A 25,906-nucleotide genomic window follows, 5' to 3' on the forward strand; every position below is an offset into this window, starting at 1 on the left:
CATCCGCTGGACCTTCCTGGTTGTGGGGATATATAGGACTTGTAGGTTCACCAAGAGCCCAACGAACCCAGAGTAAAACACTGAGCAGCATTTTGTAATGTTTTTTTTTTTAGTTCCGGGTATATAGCAATTATAGTGTGAAAATGTATACATGGAAACATTGGTATGAAAGACACCTATGTATTTCTGAAATGGGAACAAATTACAGAGTTTAGAAACAGTGCATATTTGCACATTTTCGAAATTGGGAATACTCATACTTGCATGACAATTATTGGTCATTTTTCAAAATGACTTTTTTTTACACAATTTCTTTCATTTGGAAGGGAGAAATGCATCACAAATCAATAGGTAATAACAATTGCTTTACAAATCTGAACTACCCTAAGTCTCCCGATAAAAATGGTACCTCACTTGTGTGGGTAGGCATAGTGCCCACGACAGGAAGTGGCTCAAAACCTAAGGTGAACACACCACATTTTCACACTGAAAATTTACACATTTTTTGTGCAGAGTCTAGCTGTAGTTTTTGAACCCTAGCTCTGTCGGCACCTAGGGCAACCTAGCAAACCTATACATTTTTGAAAACTAGACACCCAGCGGAATCCAGGATGGGGTGACTTGAGTGCCTCCCACCATGGTCTGTTACCCAGAATCCCTTGCAAACGTAAAAAATTGACAAACAAAACACATTTTCCCCCCATTTCTGTGATGGAAAGTTCTGGAATCTACGTGGATCCACAAATTTCCACCCACCCTGCGTTCCCCATAGTCCTACGAGAAAAATGGTACCTCACTTGTGCGGGTCAGCCTAGTGCCCGTGACAGGAAACGGCGCAAAACGCAACGTGGTCACACCTCAATTTTGCAGTGAAAAATCACCCTTTTTTGGCAAAGTGACTAGCTGTAGTTTTTGAACCCTAGCCCTGCCGGCACCTAGGGAAACCTAGCAAACCTATACATTTTTAAAAACTAGACACCCAGGGGAATCCAGGATGGGGTGACTTGAGTGCCTCCCACCATGGTCTGTTACCCAGAATCCCTTGCAAACGTAAAGAATTGACAAAAAAAACACATTTTCCCCACATTTCTGTGATGGAAAGTTCTGGAATCTGCGTGGATCCACAAATTTCCACCCACCCCGCGTTCCCCAAAGTCCTACGAGAAAAATGGTACCTCACTTGTGCGGGTCGGCCTAGTGCCCGCGACAGGAAACGGCGCAAAACGCATCGTGGTCACACCTCAATTTTGCAGTGAAAAATGACCCTTTTTTGGCAAAGTGACTAGCTGTAGTTTTTGAACCCTAGCCCTGCTGGCACCTAGGGAAACCAAGCAAACCTATACATTTTTTAAAACTAGACATGCAGGGGAATCCAGGATGGGGTGACTTGAGTGCCTCCCACCAAGGTCTGTTACCCAGAATCCCTTGCAAACGTAAACCATTGACAAAAAAACCCACATTTTCCCCACATTTCTGTGATGGAAAGTTCCGGAATCTGCGTGGATCCACAAATTTCCACCCACCACGCATCCCCTAAAGTCCTACGAGAAAAATGGTACCTCACTTGTGCGGTTCGGCCTAGTGCCCGCGACAGGAAACGGCACAAAACGCAACATGGTCACACCTCAATTTTGCAGTGAAAAATGACCCTTTTTTGGCAAAGTGACTAGCTGTAGTTTTTTAACCCTAGCCCTGCCGGCACATAGGGAAACCTAGCAAACCTATACTTTTTTGAAAGCTAGACACCCAGGGGAATCCAGGACGGGGTGTCTTGAGTGCCTCCCACCATGGTCTGTTACCCAGAATCCCTTGCAAACGTAAAAAATTGACAAAAAAAACACATTTTCCCCACTTTTCTGTGATGGAAAGTTCTGGAATCTGCGTGGATCCACAAATTTCCACCCACCCCGCGTTCCCCAAAGTCCTGTGAGAAAAATGGTACCTCACTTGTGCGGGTCGGCCTAGTGCCCGCGACAGGAAACGGCACAAAATGCAACGTGGTCACACCTCAATTTTGCAGTGAAAAATTACCCTTTTTTGGCAAAGTGACTAGCTGTAGTTTTTGAACCCTAGCCCTGCCGGCACCTAGGGAAACCTAGCAAACCTATACATTTTTGAAAACTAGACACCCAGGGGAATTCAAGATGGGGTGACTTGAGTGCCTCCCACCAAGGTCTGTTACCCAGAATCCCTTGCAAACGTAAAAAATTGACAAAAAAAAACAAATTTTCCCCACATTTCTGTGATGGAAAGTTCCGGAATCTGCGTGGATCCACAAATTTCCACCCACCACGCATTCCCCAAAGTCCTACGAGAAAAATTGTACCTCACTTGTGCGGGTTGGCGTAGTGCCCGCGACAGGAAACGGCGCAAAACGCAACGTGGTCACACCTCAATTTTGCAGTGAAAAATCACCCTTTTTTGGCAAAGTGACTAGCTGTAGTTTTTGAACCCTAGCCCTACCGGCACCTAGGGAAACCTAGCAAACCTATACATTTTTGAAAACTAAACACCCAGGGGAATCCAGGATGGGATGACTTGAGTGCCTCCGGCCATGGTCTGTTACCCAGAATCCCTTGCAAACGTAAACAATTGGGAAAAAAAACACATTTTCCCCACATTTCTGTGATGGAAAGTTCCGGAATCTGCGTGGATCCACAAATTTCCACCCATCCCGCGTTCCCCAAAGTCCTACGAGAAAAATGGTACCTCACTTGAGCGGGTCGGCCTAGTGCCCACGACAGGAAACGGCGCAAAACGCAACGTGGTCACACCTCAATTTTGCAGTGAAAAATGACCCTTTTTTGGCAAAGTGACTAGCTGTAGTTTTTTAACCCTAGCCCTGCCGGCACATAGGGAAACCTAGCAAACCTATACATTTTTGAAAACTAGACACCCAGGGGAATCCAGGATGGGGTGACTTAAGTGCCTCCGACCATGCTCTGTTACCCAGAATCCCTTGCAAACGTAAACAATTGACAAAAAAAAACAAATTTTCCCCACATTTCTGTGATGGAAAGTTCCAGAATCTGCGTGGATCCACAAATTTCCACCTATCCCACGTTCCCCAACGTCCTACGAGAAAAATGGTACCTCACTTGTGCGGGTCGGCCTAGTGCCCGCGACAGGAAACGGCGCAAAACGCAACGTGGTCACACCTCAATTTTACAGTGAAAAATGACCCTTTTTTGGCAAAGTGACTAGCTGTAGTTGTTTAACCCTAGCCCTGCCGGCACCTAGGGAAACCTAGCAAACCTATACATTTTTGAAAACTAGACACCCAGGGGAATCCAGGATGGGGTGACTTGAGTGCCTCCCACCAAGGTCTGTTACCCAGAATCCCTTGCAAACGTAAAAAATTGACCAAAAGAACACATTTTCCCCACATTTCCGTGATGGAAAGTTCCGGAATCTGCTTGGATCCACAAATTTCCACCCACCACGCATTCCCCAAAGTCCTAAGAGAAAAATGGTACCTCACTTGTGCGGGTCGGCGTAGTGCCCGCGACAGGAAACAGCGCAAAACGCAACGTGGTCACACCTCAATTTTGCAGTTAAAAATCACCCTTTTTTGGCAAAGTGACTAGCTGTAGTTTTTGAACCCTAGCCCTGCCGGCACTTAGGAAAACCTAGCAACCCTATACATTTTTGAAAACTAGACATCCAGGGGAATCCAGGATGGGGTGACTTGAGTGCCTCCCATCATGGTATGTTACCCTGAATCCCTTGCAAACGTTAACAATTGACAAAAAAAACACATTTTCCCCACATTTCTGTGATGGAAAGTTCCGGAATCTGCGTGGATCCACAAATTTCTACCCACCCCACGTTCCCCAAAGTCCTACGAGAAAAATGGTACCTCACTTGTGCGGGTCGGCCTAGTGCCCGCGACAGGAAACGGCGCAAAACGCAACGTGGTCACACCTCAATTTTGCAGTGAAAAATGACCCTTTTTTGGCAAAGTGACTAGCTGTAGTTTTTTAACCCTAGCCCTGCCGGCACCTAGGGAAACCTAGCAAACCTATACATTTTTGAAAATTAGACACCCAGGGGAATCCAGGATGGGGTGACTTGAGTGCCTCCGACCATGGTCTGTTACCCAGAATCCCTTGCAAACGTAAACAATTGACAAAAAAACCCACATTTTCCCCACATTTCTGTGATGGAAAGATCCGGAATCTGCATGGATCCACAAATTTCCACCCACCCCGCGTTCCCCAAAGTCCTACGAGAAAAATGGTACCTCACTTGTGCGGTTCGGCCTAGTGCCCGCGACAGGAAATGGCGCAAAACGCAACATGGTCACACCTCAATTTTGCAGTGAAAAATGACCCTTTTTTGGCAAAGTGACTAGCTGTAGTTTTTTAACCCTAGCTCTGCCGGCACGTAGAGAAACCTAGCAAACCTATACTTTTTTGAAAACTAGACACCCAGGGGAATCCAGGACGGGGTGTCTTGAGTGCCTCCCACCATGGTCTGTTACCCAGAATCCCTTGCAAACGTAAAAAATTGACAAAAAAAACACATTTTCCCCACTTTTCTGTGATGGAAAGTTCTGGAATCTGCGTGCATCCACAAATTTCCACCCACCCCGCGTTCCCCAAAGTCCTGTGAGAAAAATGGTACCTCACTTGTGCGGGTCGGCCTAGTGCCCGCGACAGGAAACGGCGCAAAATGCAACGTGGTCACACCTCAATTTTGCAGTGAAAAATGACCCTTTTTTGGCAAAGTGACTAGCTGTAGTTTTTTAACCCTAGCCCTGCCGGCACCTAGGGAAACCTAGCAAACCTATACATTTTTGAAAACTAGACACCCAGGGGAATCCAGGATGGGGTGACTTGAGTGCCTCCCACCAAGGTCTGTTACCCAGAATCCCTTGCAAACGTAAAAAATTGACAAAAAAAAACAAATTTTCCCCACATTTCTGTGATGGAAAGTTCCGGAATCTGCGTGGATCCACAAATTTCCACCCACCACGCATTCCCCAAAGTCCTACGAGAAAAATTGTACCTCACTTGTGTGGGTCGGCGTAGTGCCCGCGACAGGAAACGGCGCAAAACGCAACGTGGTCACACCTCAATTTTGCAGTGAAAAATGACCCTTTTTTGGCAAAGTGACTAGCTGTAGTTTTTTAACCCTAGCCCTACCGGCACCTAGGGAAACCTAGCAAACCTATACATTTTTGAAAACTAAACACCCAGGGGAATCCAGGATGGGATGACTTGAGTGCCTCCGGCCATGGTCTGTTACCCAGAATCCCTTGCAAACGTAAACAATTGACAAAAAAAACCACATTTTCCCCACATTTCTGTGATGGAAAGTTCCGGAATCTGCGTGGATCCACAAATTTCCACCCATCCCGCGTTCCCCAAAGTCCTACAAGAAAAATGGTACCTCACTTGTGCGGGTCGGCCTAGTGCCCGCGACAGGAAACGGCGCAAAACGCAACGTGGTCACACCTCAATTTTGCAGTGAAAAATGACCCTTTTTTGGCAAAGTGACTAGCTGTAGTTGTTTAACCCTAGCCCTGCCGGCACCTAGGGAAACCTAGCAAACCTATAATTTTTTGAAAACTAGACACCCAGGGGAATCCAGGATGGGGTGACTTGAGTGCCTCCCACCAAGGTCTGTTACCCAGAATCCCTTGCAAACGTAAAAAATTGACAAAAAAAACCAAATTTTCCCCACATTTCTGTGATGGAAAGTTCCGGAATCTGCGTGGATCCACAAATTTCCACCCACCACGCATTCCCCAAAGTCCTACGAGAAAAATTGTACCTCACTTGTGTGGGTCGGCGTAGTGCCCGCGACAGGAAACGGCGCAAAACGCAACGTGGTCACACCTCAATTTTGCAGTGAAAAATGACCCTTTTTTGGCAAAGTGACTAGCTGTAGTTTTTTAACCCTAGCCCTACCGGCACCTAGGGAAACCTAGCAAACCTATACATTTTTGAAAACTAAACACCCAGGGGAATCCAGGATGGGATGACTTGAGTGCCTCCGGCCATGGTCTGTTACCCAGAATCCCTTGCAAACGTAAACAATTGACAAAAAAAACCACATTTTCCCCACATTTCTGTGATGGAAAGTTCCGGAATCTGCGTGGATCCACAAATTTCCACCCATCCCGCGTTCCCCAAAGTCCTACAAGAAAAATGGTACCTCACTTGTGCGGGTCGGCCTAGTGCCCGCGACAGGAAACGGCGCAAAACGCAACGTGGTCACACCTCAATTTTGCAGTGAAAAATGACCCTTTTTTGGCAAAGTGACTAGCTGTAGTTGTTTAACCCTAGCCCTGCCGGCACCTAGGGAAACCTAGCAAACCTATAATTTTTTGAAAACTAGACACCCAGGGGAATCCAGGATGGGGTGACTTGAGTGCCTCCCACCAAGGTCTGTTACCCAGAATCCCTTGCAAACGTAAAAAATTGACCAAAAGAACACATTTTCCCCACATTTCCGTGATGGAAAGTTCCGGAATCTGCTTGGATCCACAAATTTCCACCCACCACGCATTCCCCAAAGTCCTACGAGAAAAATGGTACCTCACTTGTGCGGGTCGGCGTAGTGCCCGCGACAGGAAACAGCTCAAAACGCAACGTGGTCACACCTCAATTTTGCAGTGAAAAATGACCCTTTTTTGGCAAAGTGACTAGCTGTAGTTTTTGAACCCTAGCCCTGCCGGCACCTAGGAAAACCTAGCAAACCTATACATTTTTGAAAACTAGACACCCAGGGGAATCCAGGATGGGGTGACTTGAGTGCCTCCCACCATGGTCTGTTACCCAGAATCCCTTGCAAACAAAAAAATTTGACAAAAAAAACACATTTTCCCCACATTTCTGTGATGGAAAGTTTGGAATCTGCGTGAATCCACAAATTTCCACCCACCCCGCGTTCCCCTAAGTCCCACGAGAAAAATGGTACCTCACTTGCGCCGGTCGGCCTAGTGCCCGCGGCAGGAAATGGCGCAAAACGCAACGTGGTCACACCTCAATTTTGCAGTGAAAAAGGACCCTTTTTTGGCTAAGTGACTAGCTGTAGTTTTTGAACCCTAGCCCTGCCGGCACCTAGGGAAACCTAGCAAACCTATACATTTTTGAAAACTAGACACCCAGGGGAATCCAGGATGGGGTGACTTGAGTGCCTCCCACCATGGTCTGTTACCCAGAATCCCTTGCAAACAAAAAAAATTGACAAAAAAAACACATTTTCCCCACATTTCTGTGATGGAAAGTTCTGGAATCTGCGTGAATCTACAAATTTCCACCCACCCCGCGTTCCCCAAAGTCCTACGAGAAAAATGGAACCTCACTTGTGCCGGTCGGACTAGTGCCCGTGGCAGGAAATGGCGCAAAACACAACGTGGTCACACCTCAATTTTGCAGTGAAAAATGACCCTTTTTTGGCTAAGTGACTAGCTGTAGTTTTTGAACCCCAGCCCTGCCGGCACCTAGGGAAACCTAGCAAACCTATACATTTTTGAAAACTAGACACCCAGGGGAATCCAGGATGGGGTGACTTGAGTGCCTCCCACCATGGTCTGTTACCCAGAATCCCTTGCAAACGTTAAAAATTGACCAAAAAAACAAATTTTCCCCACATTTCTGTGATGGAAAGTTCCGGAATCTGCGTGGATCCACAAATTTTGACCCACTTCGCGTTCCCCAAAGTCCTACGAGAAAAATGGTACCTCACTTGTGCGGGTCGGCCTAGTGCCCGCGACAGGAAACGGCGCAAAACGCAACGTGGCCACACCTCAATTTTGCAGTGAAAAATGACCCTTTTTTGTCAAAGTGACTAGCTGTAGTTTTTGAACCCTAGTTCTGCCGGCACATAGGGAAACCTACCAAACCCACACATTTCTGAAAACTAGACACCCGGCGGCTTCCAGGGAGGTATGGCTTGCATGGATCCCCCAACGTTTCCTTACCCAGAATCCCTTGCCTGTTGCGGGTATTTGGGCCTCCCACACGAGTGAGGCACCGTTTTTATCGGAAGACCCGGGGGAACGCTGGGTGGTAGGAAATTTGTGTCAGCCCGGTGATGCTACAACTTTCCCACACCAAAATGTGTGAAAAAAGTGATTTTTTCAGCTAAAATTGAGGTTTGCAGGGGATTCTGGGTAAGGAAACGTTGGGGGATCCACGCAAGCCATACCTCCCTGGAAGCCGCCGGGTGTCTAGTTTTCAGAAATGTATGGGTTTGGTAGGTTTCCCTAGATGGCCACCGAGCACCGGGCCAAAAACCCAAGTGACCCCCCTTGCAAAACTAGGTGGTTTTGCGATAGGCCATTTTGATGTCGCCTCACTATGTTTTGGGCCCTTGCCTGCTGCGGGTACTTGGGCCTCCCACACAAGTGAGGCACCATTTTTACCGGGAGACCTGGGGGAACGCTGGGTGGTGCAAAATTTGTGTCAGCCCGGTGATTCCACAACTTTCCCCCACCAAAATGTGTGAAAAAAGTGATTTTTTCAGCTAAAATTGAGGTTTGCAGGGGATTCTGGGAAAGGAAACGTTGGGGAATCCACGCAAGCAAAACCTCCCTGGAAGCCGCCGGGTGTCTAGTTTTCAGAAATGTATGGGTTTGGTAGGTTTCCCTAGATGGCCGCCGAGCACCGGGCCAAAAACCCAAGTGACCCCCCTTGCAAAACCAGGTGTTTTTGCTATAGGCCATTTTGATGTCGCATCACTACGTTTTGGGCCCTTGCCTGCCGCGGGTACTTGGGCCTCCCACACAAGTGAGGCACCATTTTTACCGGGAGACCTGGGGGAACGCTGGGTGGTGGAAAATTTGTGTAAGCCCGGTGATGCCACAACTTTCCCACCCAAAAATTTGTGAAAAAAGTAATTTTGTCAGCTAAAATTGAGGTTTGCAGGGGATTCTGGGTAAGGAAACTTTGGGGGATCCACGCAAGCCATACATCCCTGGAAGCCGTCGGGTGTCTAGTTTTCAGAAATGTATGGGTTTGGTAGGTTTCCCTAAATGGCCGCCGAGCACCGGGCCAAAAACCCAAGTGACCCCCCTTGCAAAACCAGGTGGTTTTGCGATTGTCAGGATTGTCAAACCACGATTCAGGAAAACATTGCTGTTGAACACTGTGAGATTAAGGTCTAAAGGAAGAATTAGGAAAACTAGAGACCAATGTAAACAATGGACCAAGACTGATGCTAAGATGGCCGCCAAGAACCTCCCTTTGGGACAGCGAGTTAGCGCGCTAGTGTTTACTCGCAATCAGGTAGATCCAGGTGAAGCGCCCACGCTGTGGCGCACTTCACCTGAGTTTTGAGGCAGAGTAGGTCGCTGAAGGTCGTCGCGGAGTTTACAGGGAAAACTTCGTCAAGCCCTAATTCCGCCAATTCCCTGTTCCAGAGTTTCCAGAGGAAGACGTTTTGAGGAGAGTTTCGTGTCAGCCCGTGAGGAATTCAAGTCAACTGAACTGCGCGGTAAGACTGTTCCATGAGGAGCAGTTAGCACGCGCGCTAGAGAAGATAAGGCGGGTCACTAGACCTAGGTGTTTCAGTAGAGAAAACGCCGTGAGGTCGTGGCCAGTATCTTTTAGTCATGCGCAAATAAAACTGTGACAGAGCGAAGTGTAAATCCACCTGCACGTTTACAAGAGACGCTTTTGATTATCTGTAAGGAGAAAATTCGTTTAGAGTTTTCCAGTACGAATTACTACTCATCTAAAAAGAATTAGACAGCAAAAATATCGAAAAGCAAGCTCCACTTAAAATTAGAAGGAGAAGCAAAAGAAAGACACTTACCTTCACAGAATCCAAAGTATCGCCCAGCTGTAAATCCATTAGGTGAGGAACCTGTAAATGTAAGAGGTAGAGTTAGGAAGAGAGATTTCTAATTAAAGAATTAACACTTGACAACTTCAGTTACAGCACACAGAAGTAAGAAAAAAAGAAAAGACACACACTACGGAAGAGAGGCAAGGGTTACACTCAGACAGGGTAGGTAATAAGACGATGGATCTAATATAGAGAGAGAAGCAGATAGACGTAGGACTAATTGTGTTACTTATATTACAGTCCTTAAGCTGTCGCGCTAGCCTGAAGAAGACAAGAAGGTGGAGTCTGAAGAAAGAAAATAAGAAGCAGCAGTGTGGCCGTCTCTTCTCTGTCCAATTCCCCTTTTCCCCCCTTGGGTTTGTTTGGCACTCGCGCAATAAGGGGCAGTGCTGGAAAACCTGGGAGGGGCATTGGGAGCTTGCGACGTTCTGCTCCTGTGCATTGAATCGAGCGTGGTCTGACAGAGTGAAGTGCCCACGTTTAAAATAGCACCTGAGCAGAATGGCGGAAGGTTTGGACTTGAAGAAACTAGGGGAAATCTTAGAAGGTATACAAAGGGAGATAATCACAGTTCGGGAAGAGAATAGAGAGCTTAAAAAAGAAACTACAGATTTGGCCCACAAAGTGAGTAGTTTTGTATCTGGTCCTAGTTTAAATTTTCCAGCTCCACAAGAAGCGAATCTTAGTGACACCGCAGCTCCCCACCCTAAGATAACCACTCAAGTTATTCATTCTTTGTCTCCGGTAATTCCGTTGGCACCTCCTGAGCGTTTTGGAGGAGATCCCCAGAAGGCTCAAGTGTTCATAACACAGTGCACTCTACACTTCATGTGCCGTCCGGCAGTTTTCCCTGATGCGCAGTCTCGAGTGGCATTTATCTTGTCGTATTTAAGCGGAGATGCGGCGTCTTGGTCAATGCCCTTAGTGACCCGAAATGACCCAATATTATACAATTTGGAGGAGTTCAAGAAAGAATTTCTTCGGATATTCGACCGACGAAGGGTTTCCCAAGCTACCGACAACGAACTATTGGAAATAAGACAAGGCAACCGAGACTTGGTAGCCTATTTGGCACAGTTCAATAAGCTGGTAGTAGAGACTGAATGGCCGGAGAACAAACGAGCTGCCGTGTTCTATCGTGGCTTAAAAGACGAGCTGAAGGATGCCTTAGCTCAAGTGCCCAACAGACCCACAGAGATTTCAGCGCTAATAGATTTGGTGTTAGAAATTGACTTCCGTCAAAGTGAAAGGAGAGGAGAGAGAAAAAAGGAGTATCGTCCAAGTGTACCGAGGTTTGATAGAATCAGAACAGAAGGGAGCAAGGATTTGGACTCAGCCAAGGGAGGTGAGCCAATGCAAATTGGAACAATTCGAGGTCCTCTCTCGAAGGAAGAGAAGGAGAGGCGAAGAGTAAATAAACAATGCCTATATTGTGGAAATGGGGGACATTTAGTTCGTAATTGCCCCAAGAAACAATCGCCGGCGGAAAACGCCACGCACCACCAGTAAATGGAGTTGGACTGGTGGTCGCAGAATCAAAGACAACTCCAGAAGCTCATACTCTGGCTAATACCCTGCAATCAGCATCTCCACATCTGGTGCAAATGATGACCATGCGGTTCCGAGAAAAGACGTTAACACAAGTCACTGTCATGATTGATTCAGGGGCCACGGGCAACTTTTGTGATCTTAAGTTCGCCGAAAAGATCAGATTGAAAGCCATTAAGAAAGAGAAGAGTGAAGCTGTGCGAGCTGTGGATGGGACAAATCTTTCTTCAGGACCCATTGTGAGTCATACTGAGCCTGTAGAGCTAGAATCTGAAGAAGGACATTTAGAAATATTGGAATTCAACTTAATTGATGCTCCACAGTTTCAATTGATTCTAGGTCTCCCTTGGCTCACCGAGCATAATCCCACAATTGATTGGGAGGCACGAACTATAGCCTTGAATTCAAAGTATTGCAAGTCAAATTGCCATCGGGGTTGTAACAGAAAGCAAGAGAAAACACCGGCATCTCATTTGAGTGAAAAGGAGACAACCATTTGTGTAATAAGCACAATAAAACTACCCGAAGAATACCATGAATTTCAGGATGTTTTTAACGAAGTGGAGGCTGAAAGACTCCCTCCGCATAGAGACTATGATTGTAAAATAGATCTGGAACCAGGGACCAACCTTCCCTGCAGTAGAATCTATGCCTTGACAGAGCGAGAAGATGAGCATTTGAAGAAGTATCTACAAAGATATCTAGAGAATGGATTCATTCGACCATCCCAATCGCCGGTCTCATCTCCATTATTTTTTATTCCACAGAAGAACGGAGAATTGAGAAACGTGCATAGATTATAGAGCGATCAATCGTATAACCATCAAGTATCGTTATCCTTTGCCTCTCATATCTGTGCTATTGGACCAAGTGAAAGAAGCAAGATTTTACACAAAATTAGATTTGAGAGGGGCTTACCATCTTGTCAGAATTTGTGAAGGAGACGAATGGAAGACAGCATTTCGGACCAAGCATGGGCTATATGAATATCAAGTCATGCCTTATGGATTGTGCAACGCTCCAGCTGCCTTTCAACATTTCATAAATGATGTTCTGAAGGAGTTCATAGATCAGAGTGCTATAGTATATATAGATGATATACTAATTTATTCTGACACCGAAGAAGAACATAAGGTGCATGTTAAGAAGATCTTACAGAAATTGCGAGAAAACAGCTTGTTTGTCAAATTAGAGAAGTGCGCTTTCAATGTAACTACAGTGGAGTTTTTGGGGTTCGTGCTGGCGCCAAGTGGAATAACCATGGATGAGCATAAGATCAAGGCCGTCATAGATTGGGAAACCCCTAAGTCTGTGAAAGAAATTCAAAGTTTCATTGGGTTCGCAAACTTCTATAGGAGGTTCATTCAAAACTTCTCCAAGAAGTTAATCCCCATTACAAGACTGTTAAGGAAGGGGGTTCAATTTGAATAGTCAAAAGAAGCTGAGGAGGCATTCCTGCAATTAAAGAAAGACTTTACAACAGCACCAATCTTACTCCATCCAGATCCTTCTGAGCCTTTCTTCGTAGAAACTGATGCGTCGAATTTGGCATTGGGAGGAGTATTGTCTCAAAGACACAAGACAACAGGACAATTGCACCCAGTGGCCTTCCGTTCCAGGAAATTGACAGCAGCTGAGATAAATTATACTATCATGGAAAAGGAGTTGTTGGCCATCAAGGATGCATTTAAGGATTGGAGGCATTATTTGATGGGTGCAAGACATGTGGTGACTGTGTATACAGATCATAGGAATTTGAAATTTTTAAAGTCAGCCAGAACGTTAACCCCACGGCAATTGCGATGGTCATTGTATTTTGCAGATTTTGACTTCGTAATAACCTTTCGACCAGGGTTGCAGAATGGCAAGGCTGATGCCCTATCCAGACTGGGTACCGAAGGAGTCCTGGAAGAGATCAAGGATCAGGCTATTATCCCTGCGGAGAGGCTGGTTGGAGCGATCTTACAGGAAACCCAGAAGAAGGAGAATTTGAATGCAATGACATTGGAGGAAATGAAAGACTGGTTGGAAGGTGATTCAAGGCTAGAAATTCGCGAAGGTTTACCATATCACGATGGGGCACTATACTTGCCCACGCCAGAAATGCAGCAAAAGGCCTTAAGGGAATGTCACGATAGCATATTGGCCGGTCATAAGGGCATGACGAAGACAGAAGAATTGGTGAGAAGACGTTTCTGGTGGCCGGATGTGAGAAAAGATATACGTCAGTATGTAGCCACATGTGAGATCTGCGCTAGGGGAAAATCGGAGCGGCAAGCACCACAAGGGTACTTGCGACCCTTACCCACACCACCTTACCCTTGGCATACAGTTACCTTAGATTTAATTGTAGATTTGCCATCGAGTCAGGGGTTTGACACAATATTAGTATGTGTGGATGCTTTTACCAAGATGGCACATTTTGTACCTTTAAAAGGTTTACCTACAGCTAAAACATTAGCACACACTTTTAGTCAGAATATTGTCCGAGCACATGGGATTCCTAAGGTTTTAATATCAGACCGGGGTTCTCAGTTTTTGTCCCATTTTTGGAAGGCCTTCACCCGAAAATTGAACATAGAAACTCGATATTCCACTAGTTATCATCCTGAATCAGATGGGCAGACTGAGCGTGCCAATCAAGAATTAGAGCAGTACCTGAGACTGTGTTTACTAGATCAAGAGGGAGACTGGCCAGATTACCTGTGGGCAGCAGAATTTGCGCATAATAACGCTAAGAATATGTCCACTGGTTATTCCCCTTTTTATCTGAACTCGGGTAGGCACCCCCATCATGCATTAAGTTTTCAGGAAGTGGATGTTCCAGCAGTTACAGATTTAGTTGAACACATGACACGAGTGCATAGTCTAGCCACTAGAAATCTAACCAAAGCAAAAGAGAGTTACAAACACTATGCAGATAAAAAGAGAAGAAGGGAACCTGAGTTACGGGAAGGTGATTGGGTTTGGCTGAATACAAGAAATCTGAAACTTAAAGGGGTCAGGAAGTTTCAACCCAGATTCATAGGTCCATATCAAATAGACAAGAAATTGAGTACACTAAATTATCAGTTAAAGTTGCCCAAGGGATTGCGAATACATCCAGTATTCCACGTTTCTCTATTGAAAAAGACCTTGAGTGGGTCAAGAATCAACAAACCCCCCAAACCCATCCAAACTGAGAGAGGAGAGGAGTTTGAAGTACAGCAGATAGTAGATTCTAAGGTGCGGAAGAGTAAATTGTACTATCTGATAGATTGGAAAGGTTATGGCACCGAGGAAAGGTCTTGGGTGTTGTCCTCAGACATTCATGCCCCTCGATTTATTAAGGAGTACCACAGTAAATTTCCCAAAAAGCCCAAGCTGAAAGGAAGCACTTTGAGGGAGGGTACTGTCAGGATTGTCAAACCACGATTCAGGAAAACATTGCTGTTGAACACTGTGAGATTAAGGTCTAAAGGAAGAATTAGGAAAACTAGAGACCAATGTAAACAATGGACCAAGACTGATGCTAAGATGGCCGCCAAGAACCTCCCTTTGGGACAGCGAGTTAGCGCGCTAGTGTTTACTCGCAATCAGGTAGATCCAGGTGAAGCGCCCGTGCTGTGGCGCACTTCACCTGAGTATTGAGGCAGAGTAGGTCGCTGAAGGTCGTCGCGGAGTTTACAGGGAAAACTTCGTCACGCAATAATTCCGCCAATTCCCTGTTCCAGAGTTTCCAGAGGAAGACGTTTTGAGGAGAGTTTCGTGTCAGCCCGTGAGGAATTCAAGTCAACTGAACTGCGCGGTTAGACTGTTCCGTGAGGAGCAGTTAGCACGCGCGCTAGAGAAGATAAGGCGGGTCGCTAGACCTAGGTGTTTCAGTAGAGAAAATGCCGTGAGGTCGTGGCCAGTATCTTTTAGTCATGCGCAAATAAAACTGTGACAGAGCGAAGTGTAAATCCACCTGCACGTTTACAAGAGACTCTTTTGATTATCTGTAAGGAGAAAATTCGTTTAGAGTTTTCCAGTACGAATTACTACTCATCTAAAAAGAATTAGACAGCAAAAATATCGAAAAGCAAGTTCCACTTAAAATTAGAAGGAGAAGCAAAAGAAATACACTTACCTTCACAGAATCCAAAGTATCGCCCAGCTGTAATCCATTAGGTGAGGAGCCTGTAAATGTAAGAGGTAGAGTTAGGAAGAGAGATTTCTAATTAAAGAATTAACACTTGACAACTTCAGTTACAGCACACAGAAGCAAGAAAAAAGAAAAGACACACACTACAGAAGAGAGGCAAGGGTCACACTCAGACAGGGTAGGTAATAAGACGATGGATCTAATATAGAGAGAGAAGCAGATAGACGTAGGACTAATTGTGTTACTTATATTACACTCCTTAAGCTGTCGCGCTAGCCTGAAGAAGACAAGAAGGTGGAGTCTGAAGAAAGAAAATAAGAAGCAGCAGTGTGGCCGTCTCTTCTCTGTCCAATTCCCCTTTTCCCCCCTTGGGTTTGTTTGGCACTCGCGCAAAAAGGGGCAGTGCTGGAAAACCTGGGAGGGGCATTGGGAGCTTGCGACGTTCTGCTCCTGTGCATTGAATCGAGCGTGGTCTGACAGCGATAGGCCATTTTGATGTCGCCTCCCAACGTTTTGGGCCCTTGCCTGCCGCGGGTACTTGGGCCTCCCACACAAGTGAGGCACCATTTTTACCGGGAGACCTGGGGGAACGCTGGGTGGTGGTAAATTTGTGTGAGCCCGGTGATGCCACAACTTTCCCACACCAAAATGTGTGAAAAAAGTGATTTTTTTCAGCTAAAATTGAGGTTTGCAGGGGATTCTGGGTAAGGAAACTTTGGGGGATCCACGCAAGCCATACCTCCCTGGAAGCCCCCGGGTGTCTAGTTTTCAGAAATGTGTGGGTTTGGTAGGTTTCCCTATGTGCCGGCTGCGCTAGGGCCCAAAATCCACAGGTAGGCATATTGCTAAAAACAACTCTGTGCCCAGTTGGCTTTCTGCCACCCGGGGGGGCATCGGGGGGGAGGGGGTTGCCCCGATATGCCCTCAAGGGGGGCAGAAACACTGTGGCTATTTTTTGGGGGGTGGGGGCATTGGTATGCCCATTCTGGGCAGCCCCCACTGTGGTACTTTGAAATTTGGGACCGCGTGGGAGACAGGGCCCTACCCCTGTCTATTCCGGTGTCAGCGAACCGCGAATGGACAATGGGGTATGTACAAGAGCTTTGTATAACGTTTTATCGATAAATGCACTTCATATACGATATTACATATTGACTTCGTGGGTTCCATCTTGGAGCGGTGGCCATCTTATGGTTGCCCTCACATAGGCTACACATTACGAACAAATACGGGCCTTTAGAACACATGTGCCTTCCTTGGACTTCTCTGTGACCTGTGCAGCTTGACTCCACTGCCCCAGGTCAGTCCGGTCCCACGAGCTCCCCGTCCTACGGCCACCTGTGATTAGCATCAGGGTTTGGCACACCATAAAGCCTTTTCATCCCACACAAGCCTCCGGCTAATCTCTTTCACACCTGACTCTTCCTGCTTTATGGCTTGTTTTACAAACAGGAGATGCCCGTGTTTATTGGGGCCTGTTGATATCTGATGTGGGATCTGAGCCTCGCTGGGTAAATAATTGTGGGCTGGCTTAACTGGAATGTGGGATGGGCATCATGACTCTGCCTTTTCGTTTGTAATGAATACATGTGAATGACCATATCATAAAACGAGGAATGTGTGCCTGAAGCATGATATTTTGTATTTAAGGAGAAGCACGTTTCTGTAATCTTTAGCAGTCTCCTGAGAACATACATTGTGTTGTACTTCTCAGATACCTGTAATTGGTCTGCAGCCAATAAATCGATCTTTGACTTCACCCAGAAGACTCTGTGTTTCTGTAGGTCTGAAACAGGAAGAACCCGAAGTCTTAGTGTGTGTTCCCCTGCACCGCTGGGCTTTAAATTCCCAGTACTTCAGTTGGCGCCCAACGCGGGGCCGATTTCAGCAGTACCGGTCCAAGCCAGAGGTTCGTGAGGAGCTTCGTGTGGAAATTCTGGAGGAAGGCCGCCACTTCATCGACCCCTGCATGTCGACGTGGTCCGAAAGTCTTTTCTGTGAGGTTCTCCGCGTCCCGACGGCTACGAAGGACTGCTGCCCTGATTAATCGCCCTGTTTTGGACCCTTGACGAATTTGGTAGAGCGAAACAATCGAGAGAGTCTTCTGGTGACGCCATTGATCATCGATATTCAGTTAAGTATAAGTGGAGCGTCTCCCAGTTTGTTTGGTATCCTTCGGGATTTTTGGTATCCTTCGGGATCATTTTGATTTGGAGCTTGCAAGTGCCAAAGCCAGAGGACTTGTGTATTCACGAGACTATCGTATTCGATAATCCTTTGAAGTTTGAAACTAGACTAGTGAGCGAAGATGCCTGGTTCTAGTGTATTTGGAAAATTGTTTTGTTTGGGTTGTAGAAGGGATTCCCAGTTAGAGGATTCATGTCCGGTTCCTCCAATTGGAACTCCAACTTATGAGCTTTATGTAAAACATGGCGTGGGCCCCATTGCATATAATGAAGTATGGATCCGATATACCGGAAAGGACGGTGTTTTAAAATGGCCCCAAAATGGTAGTTTCGATACAGATATCTTAGATAATTTGGAAGTTAAGTTGTTTAAAAAGAAAGCCCGGCCGGCGATGTTTGATTCTTTCCGCCTATGGCGAAAGGAAGCCAAACAGAAGGAAATTAAGCTAGCGAAAAGGAATAAGAGAGAAAGAGGTATGTCAATGATGCAAGCAGCTGTGCAATTTAAAGATAATGAGGAGGAACAAATGAATGAGCAGTTACATAGACAGCGCAAACTAGGGATCGATAAATGTTACCCTGTTTTGTCACCCCTTGTGCAAGATGAAACAAAAGAGAAAGAGAAAGATTCCCTAATGTCCCATTTGCTAAGTTCACCACCCCCGTATGCGCAAAATGCCACAGCGCCTCCACAGCTCGTAAATGTGCAGCCTCCAGTTAATGTGCCGCAAGCCTTCCCACAGCCGCCAACTCCTCCTCAGTTGGCTCCTATCCCTACAGTGCAGCCCTCTCAAGGGCCGCCAGTTTTGTTACCTGTTGCCCCTGCGCTTCCTGCGACTTTGCCTAGTACGTCAGCTGCCCCCCCTGGCGCTCCTTCTTACACTACCCAGGTACCTGTATCTGAATCCGCTTTTCTTCCCTCTGTCTATCCCCCCGTTTTCGCCTCAACTTCTCCTTCAGCACGACAACGTCTAGCAAATGTAGTTACTAGTTTAATGTCGCCTCTCTTTGGGTCATCTAGTGTGACCCCTGGGTTACAACGAAAGCAATTGCGCAGTCAGCTGCCTGGTCCTGAAGAGAAGGAGGTGTTAGATCATCTGGCGCGTAGGTGGATTGGTTTCCCTTCACTCTATAATGTGGAATCAGTTGTTAACGTTTTTCACCAATGGGATGCCCCGAAACAGAGGTATGTCTTTGACAAAATGTGTGAATTCCTCTGTGAGGAATTGGAGGATCATGGTTCAAACCCAAACCCACAGGAGTTGTGTCGAGTGCGTTTTGATTTTGAAACCGGTACAATTGTGAGTCCCGATGTAGATAGAGCAGTTGCGACTTTACTGTCCTTCAGGAGTGGCGATTGTCAACAATCATTGTTCGAACAGGAATTCCCTGTGGGGAAAAAGGGAAAAGTGCGACAATACCCTATGAGAGAAGTCCCTCCGGTATGGAAGGAAGCCGTTGCGGCTAATGCCGCTCGAGGTATTGCTGCTGCTCCAGCTCATTTTTAGCGTGTTTGGGTACATGTCCCATGGAAGCGTTCTGAGGTGTTAGCGCTTAAGCAGACATTGCCTGACCCCCGTAAAAACCCTTCAGGATATTATAAGGAGTTATCACAAACTGCAGAATCGTGTGTCATGACTCTAGCTGACATAGATATGTTGTTCGGGAATGTTGTTCCACAGCCTTTATGGGGATCCATTCGTAATACGGATCATGCTGCAGAACTAGGGGGCACATGGGCTAATATCATTGCTGCAGACGCTGGCCAAGTTGGTGGCGCGAAGCCTGACCCTTTGGTAGCAGACCTCCCTGGTAGAATTATTACATACATGAAAACTATAATGCCCGCGATGCGCGTGAATTGGGATAAACTATCCGCATGTAAGCAGAAGAAAGATGAGACAGTATCCGATTTCTTTACAAGGTTTGAAGAAACGTTTATCGACCACAGTGGTCAAGACATGAGTTCTGAAGGTGGCCAACGGTTATTCGTTGATAAATTTGTGCAGAATCTACTCCCCGAGTTGTGTAAGAAATTAAAAGATTCAGAAAGTTCTTGGGCTGTTTCCTCTTCAGCGCAAATACTGGCTACTGCACAGTATTATGAAAATAGAGATAAAGACGAGAAGGATAGAACAGATAAGAAAACGAAAGAATTGAAATCGAAGGTCCTTTTACAGCAGGCTTACCCGTCACGTGGAGGACAGAATAATTATAGGCAAACCCAAGGTATCTATCAGCAGCCCCGACAATGTCAGAATAACCAGCAAATGAATGGGTATTATCAACCACGTATCCCTGTAGGTCCCAATCAATGTTCATATTGCAGAGAGGAAGGTCATTTTAAGTATAGTTGTCCTAAATTGTTGCAGCGTACTAATAATGCGTATGGCGCAAGAGGTAGAGGTGGTCAGCAAGCTCCTAGAGGTAGAGGGCGAGGAAATGTTCCCCAGAACGCGCGTCCTCTTCCGCCTCAAAATACCATAAATAGCTTTGATCAGCAAGCCAATGCAACTGGTAATACAGCTCAGTACTATAATAATGATTATTATGCAGAAGATGACAATGTGGAAGGTAGTGATTACTAGGACAGCCATAGACAGAGAGAGGGAGTTGTTTCAGTACCAGTGGATCAGAGTGGACCGTATGTTAAGGTGACTACAGCGGGTGTAACAGAGCCCTTTCTGCTGGACACTGGTGCTGCAAAGAGTTCAATTATGCATTCAAAACTCCCTGGCGCGCCTTTGTCTGGCTAAATGAATGTTTCAGTAGGTTTTTCTGGCGCCTCAGTTAGGAACCCGATTTCTAGTCCTATGCCACTTTCTGTTGGACTGTTTTTAGCTAAAAATGAGGTTTGCAGGGGATTCTGGGTAAGGAAACTTTGGGGGATCCACGCAAGCCATACCTCCTTGGAAGCCCCCGGGTGTCTAGTTTTCAGAAATGTGTGGGTTTGGTAGGTTTCCCTATGTGCCGGCTGCGCTAGGGCCCAAAATCCACAGGTAGGCATATTGCTAAAAACAACTCTGTGCCCAGTTGGCTTTCTGCCACCCGGGGGGGCATCGGGGGGGAGGGGGTTGCCCCGATATGCCCTCAAGGGGGGCAGAAACACTGTGGCTATTTTTTGGGGGGTGGGGGCATTGGTATGCCCATTCTGGGCAGCCCCCACTGTGGTACTTTGAAATTTGGGACCGCGTGGGAGACAGGGCCCTACCCCTGTCTATTCCGGTGTCAGCGAACCGCGAATGGACAATGGGGTATGTACAAGCGCTTTGTATAACGTTTTATCGATAAATGCACTTCATATACGATATTACATATTGACTTTGTGGGTTCCATCTTGGAGCGGTGGCCATCTTATGGTTGCCCTCACATAGGCTACACATTACGAACAAATACGGGCCTTTAGAACACATGTGCCTTCCTTGGACTTCTCTGTGACCTGTGCAGCTTGGCTCCACTGCCCCAGGTCAGTCCGGTCCCACGAGCTCCCCGTCCTACGGCCACCTGTGATTAGCATCAGGGTTTGGCACACCATAAAGCCTTTTCATCCCACACAAGCCTCCGGCTAATCTCTTTCACACCTGACTCTTCCTGCTTTATGGCTTGTTTTACACACAGGAGATGCCCGTGTTTATTGGGGCCTGTTGATATCTGATGTAGGATCTGAGCCTCGCTGGGTAAATAATTGTGGGCTGGCTTAACTGGAATGTGGGATGGTCATCATGACTCTGCCTTTTCGTTTGTAATGAATACATGTGAATGACCATATCATAAAACGAGGAATGTGTGCCTGAAGCATGATATTTTGTATTTAAGGAGAAGCACGTTTCTGTAATCTTTAGCAGTCTCCTGAGAACATACATTGTGTTGTACTTCTCAGATACCTGTAATTGGTCTGCAGCCAATAAATCGATCTTTGACTTCACCCAGAAGACTCTGTGTTTCTGTAGGTCTGAAACAGGAAGAACCCGAAGTCTTAGTGTGTGTTCCCCTGCACCGCTGGGCTTTAAATTCCCAGTACTTCAGTTGGCGCCCACCGTGGGGCCGATTTCAGCAGTACCGGTCCAAGCCAGAGGTTCGTGAGGAGCTTCGTGTGGAAATTCTGGAGGAAGGCCGCCACTTCATCGACCCCTGCATGTCGACGTGGTCCGAAAGTCTTTTCTGCGAGGTTCTCCGCGTCCCGACGGCTACGAAGGACTGCTGCCCTGATTAATCGCCCTCTTTTGGACCCTTGACGAATTTGGTAGAGCGAAACAATCGAGAGAGTCTTCTGGTGACGCCATTGATCATCGATATTCAGTTAAGTATAAGTGGAGCGTCTCCCAGTTTGTTTGGTATCCTTCGGGATTTTTGGTATCCTTCGGGATCATTTTGATTTGGAGCTTGCAATTGCCAAAGCCAGAGGACTTGTGTATTCACGAGACTATCGTATTCGATAATCCTTTGAAGTTTGAAACTAGACTAGTGAGCGAAGATGCCTGGTTCTAGTGTATTTGGAAAATTGTTTTGTTTGGGTTGTAGAAGGGATTCCCAGTTAGAGGATTCATGTCCGGTTCCTCCAATTGGAACTCCAACTTATGAGCTTTATGTAAAACATGGCGTGGGCCCCATTGCATATAATGAAGTATGGATCCGATACACCGGAAAGGACGGTGTTTTAAAATGGCCCCAAAATGGTAGTTTCGATACAGATATCTTAGATAATTTGGAAGTTAAGTTGTTTAAAAAGAAAGCCCGGCCGGCGATGTTTGATTCTTTCCGCCTATGGCGAAAGGAAGCCAAACAGAAGGAAATTAAGCTAGCGAAAAGGAATAAGAGAGAAAGAGGTATGTCAATGATGCAAGCAGCTGTGCAATTTAAAGATAATGAGGAGGAACAAATGAATGAGCAGTTACATAGACAGCGCAAACTAGGGATCGATAAATGTTACCCTGTTTTGTCACCCCTTGTGCAAGATGAAACAAAAGAGAAAGAGAAAGATTCCCTAATGTCCCATTTGCTAAGTTCACCACCCCCGTATGCGCAAAATGCCACAGCGCCTCCACAGCTCGTAAATGTGCAGCCTCCAGTTAATGTGCCGCAAGCCTTCCCACAGCCGCCAACTCCTCCTCAGTTGGCTCCTATCCCTACAGTGCAGCCCTCTCAAGGGCCGCCAGTTTTGTTACCTGTTGCCCCTGCGCTTCCTGCGACTTTGCCTAGTACGTCAGCTGCCCCCCCTGGTGCTCCTTCTTACACTACCCAGGTACCTGTATCTGAATCCGCTTTTCTTCCCTCTGTCTATCCCCCCGTTTTCGCCTCAACTTCTCCTTCAGCACGACAACGTCTAGCAAATGTAGTTACTAGTTTAATGTCGCCTCTCTTTGGGTCATCTAGTGTGACCCCTGGGTTACAACGAAAGCAATTGCGCAGTCAGCTGCCTGGTCCTGAAGAGAAGGAGGTGTTAGATCATCTGGCGCGTAGGTGGATTGGTTTCCCTTCACTCTATAATGTGGAATCAGTTGTTAACGTTTTTCACCAATGGGATGCCCCGAAACAGAGGTATGTCTTTGACAAAATGTGTGAATTCCTCTGTGAGGAATTGGAGGATCATGGTTCAAACCCAAACCCACAGGAGTTGTGTCGAGTGCGTTTTGATTTTGAAACCGGTACAATTGTGGGTCCCGATGTAGATAGAGCAGTTGCGACTTTACTGTCCTTCAGGAGTGGCGATTGTCAACAATCATTTTTCGAACAGGAATTCCCTGTGGGGGAAAAAGGGAAAAGTGCGACAATACCCTATGAGAGAAGTCCCTCCGGTATGGAAGGAAGCCGTTGCGGCTAATGCCGCTCGAGGTATTGCTGCTGCTCCAGCTCATTTTCAGCGTGTTTGGGTACATGTCCCATGGAAGCGTTCTGAGGTGTTAGCGCTTAAGCAGACATTGCCTGACCCCCGTAAAAACCCTTCAGGATATTATAAGGAGTTATCACAAACTGCAGAATCGTGTGTCATGAATCTAGCTGACATAGATATGTTGTTCGGGAATGTTGTTCCACAGCCTTTATGGGGATCCATTCGTAATACGGATCATGCTGCAGAACTAGGGGGCACATGGGCTAATATCATTGCTGCAGACGCTGGCCAAGTTGGTGGCGCGAAGCCTGACCCTTTGGTAGCAGACCTCCCTGGTAGAATTATTACATACATGAAAACTATAATGCCCGCGATGCGCGTGAATTGGGATAAACTATCCGCATGTAAGCAGAAGAAAGATGAGACAGTATCCGATTTCTTTACAAGGTTTGAAGAAACGTTTATCGACCACAGTGGTCAAGACATGAGTACTGAAGGTGGCCAACGGTTATTCGTTGATAAATTTGTGCAGAATCTACTCCCCGAGTTGTGTAAGAAATTAAAAGATTCAGAAAGTTCTTGGGCTGTTTCCTCTTCAGCGCAAATACTGGCTACTGCACAGTATTATGAAAATAGAGATAAAGACGAGAAGGATAGAACAGATAAGAAAACGAAAGAATTGAAATCGAAGGTCCTTTTACAGCAGGCTTACCCGCCACGTGGAGGACAGAATAATTATAGGCAAACCCAAGGTATCTATCAGCAGCCCCAACAATTTCAGAATAACCAGCAAATGAATGGGTATTATCAACCACGTATCCCTGTAGGTCCCAATCAATGTTCATATTGCAGAGAGGAAGGTCATTTTAAGTATAGTTGTCCTAAATTGTTGCAGCGTACTAATAATGCGTATGGCGCAAGAGGTAGAGGTGGTCAGCAAGCTCCTAGAGGTAGAGGGCGTGGAAATGTTCCCCAGAACGCGCGTCCTCTTCCACCTCAAAATACCATAAATAGCTTTGATCAGCAAGCCAATGCAACTGGTAATACAGCTCAGTACTATAATAATGATTATTATGCAGAAGACGACAATGTGGAAGGTAGTGATTACTAGGACAGCCATAGACAGAGAGAGGGAGTTGTTTCAGTACCAGTGGATCAGAGTGGACCGTATGTTAAGGTGACTACAGCGGGTGTAACAGAGCCCTTTCTGCTGGACACTGGTGCTGCAAAGAGTTCAATTATGCATTCAAAACTCCCTGGCGCGCCTTTGTCTGGCTAAATGAATGTTTCAGTAGGTTTTTCTGGCGCCCCAGTTAGGAACCCGATTTCTAGTCCTATGCCACTATCTGTTGGACTGTGCGAGTTAAAAGCACCCCTCATCCTAACGACAGGTTGTGGTGAAAATTTGTTAGGGTTGGATTTGTTAAAAAGATTGCATGCAACACTATATTGTTCTCCCTCAGGAGTACAACTTACATTAGGTAAGGAAGTGATTTCCTCGATGTATTTGTCTAATAATGCAATGCCACCTGAATTGTCATCCCTTCCGGATGTCCTTTGGGCTACTGGTCCCAATGATGTGGGTCTTTTGGAAATACCGCCATACGTGGTCACTTTAAAGGCCAATGTTAGATTGCCACGCATTCCCCAGTAAGAGATCTCCAATGAAGGTCAGAAAGCGTTGTTAGCAATTGTCAGTGATTTGATTAAAAAGGGTGTGATTGAAGAGACAAGAGGCAACGTTTGCAATAGTCCTGTTTTACCTGTCTTAAAACGAACAGACCCTTCACAGCCACCTGTTTACAGATTTGTGATTGATCTTAGAGAGGTAAATAAGATTGTTGTGCCACAGTTTCCAGTCGTCCCTGATATAACTGCCTTGTTAACTATGATTCCAGCCTCTGCTGCATGGTTCTCAGTGATAGATTTAAAGAATGCTTTCTTTAGCATCCCAATTGCAGAGGAGAGCAGGGACATTTTTGGCTTTAGTTTAGGAGGTCGAAGCTTCCGCTTTAAACGCGCTCCACAGGGCTACTGTGAAAGTCCATCGATATACAGTCAGGCTTTAAAAGCGCAGCTTGATGCACTTGTTTTACCTAGTGGCGCTATCCTCATTCAGTACGTTGACGATTTACTAATCGCCGCGGATACTGAAAAGATTTTCAAAGAAGCCACATTGTCATTGTTGCGTCATTTGTCTGCCTTCCATCACAAAGTGTCTCTCTCAAAACTGCAATATTGTCGACAAGAAGTGACCTACTTAGGTCATCTCTTATCGAAGGAGGGAAGGAAACTGACCCCAGAAAGAATTCAAGCCATTGCACAATTGAGCGTGCCAAGAACACAGAGAGAAGTGCGTGCTTTCTTGGGCAATACTTCATACTGTAGGCACTGGATACCAAATTTTTCTTTGCTGGC

General features: G+C 46.2%; 1 long non-coding RNA gene across 1 annotated transcript in view; it reads right to left on the reverse strand.

The window, feature by feature from the left end:
* Nucleotides 1-15,509, reverse strand: part of LOC146830197 (uncharacterized) — a 144,056-nt gene extending 128,547 nt beyond the window's left edge. Inside the window, exons 1-2 of the long non-coding RNA XR_014961380.1 lie at nucleotides 15,458-15,509; nucleotides 9,769-9,819 (exon numbers count right to left, since the gene is read on the reverse strand). This is a non-coding gene — a long non-coding RNA (uncharacterized LOC146830197). The remainder of the gene's footprint in view (nucleotides 1-9,768; nucleotides 9,820-15,457) is intronic.
* Nucleotides 15,510-25,906: the final 10,397 nt, after the last annotated feature.

Source organism: Triturus cristatus, chromosome 5_1, assembly GCF_964204655.1.
Source record: "Triturus cristatus chromosome 5_1, aTriCri1.1, whole genome shotgun sequence".
Lineage (NCBI taxonomy): Eukaryota > Metazoa > Chordata > Amphibia > Caudata > Salamandridae > Triturus > Triturus cristatus.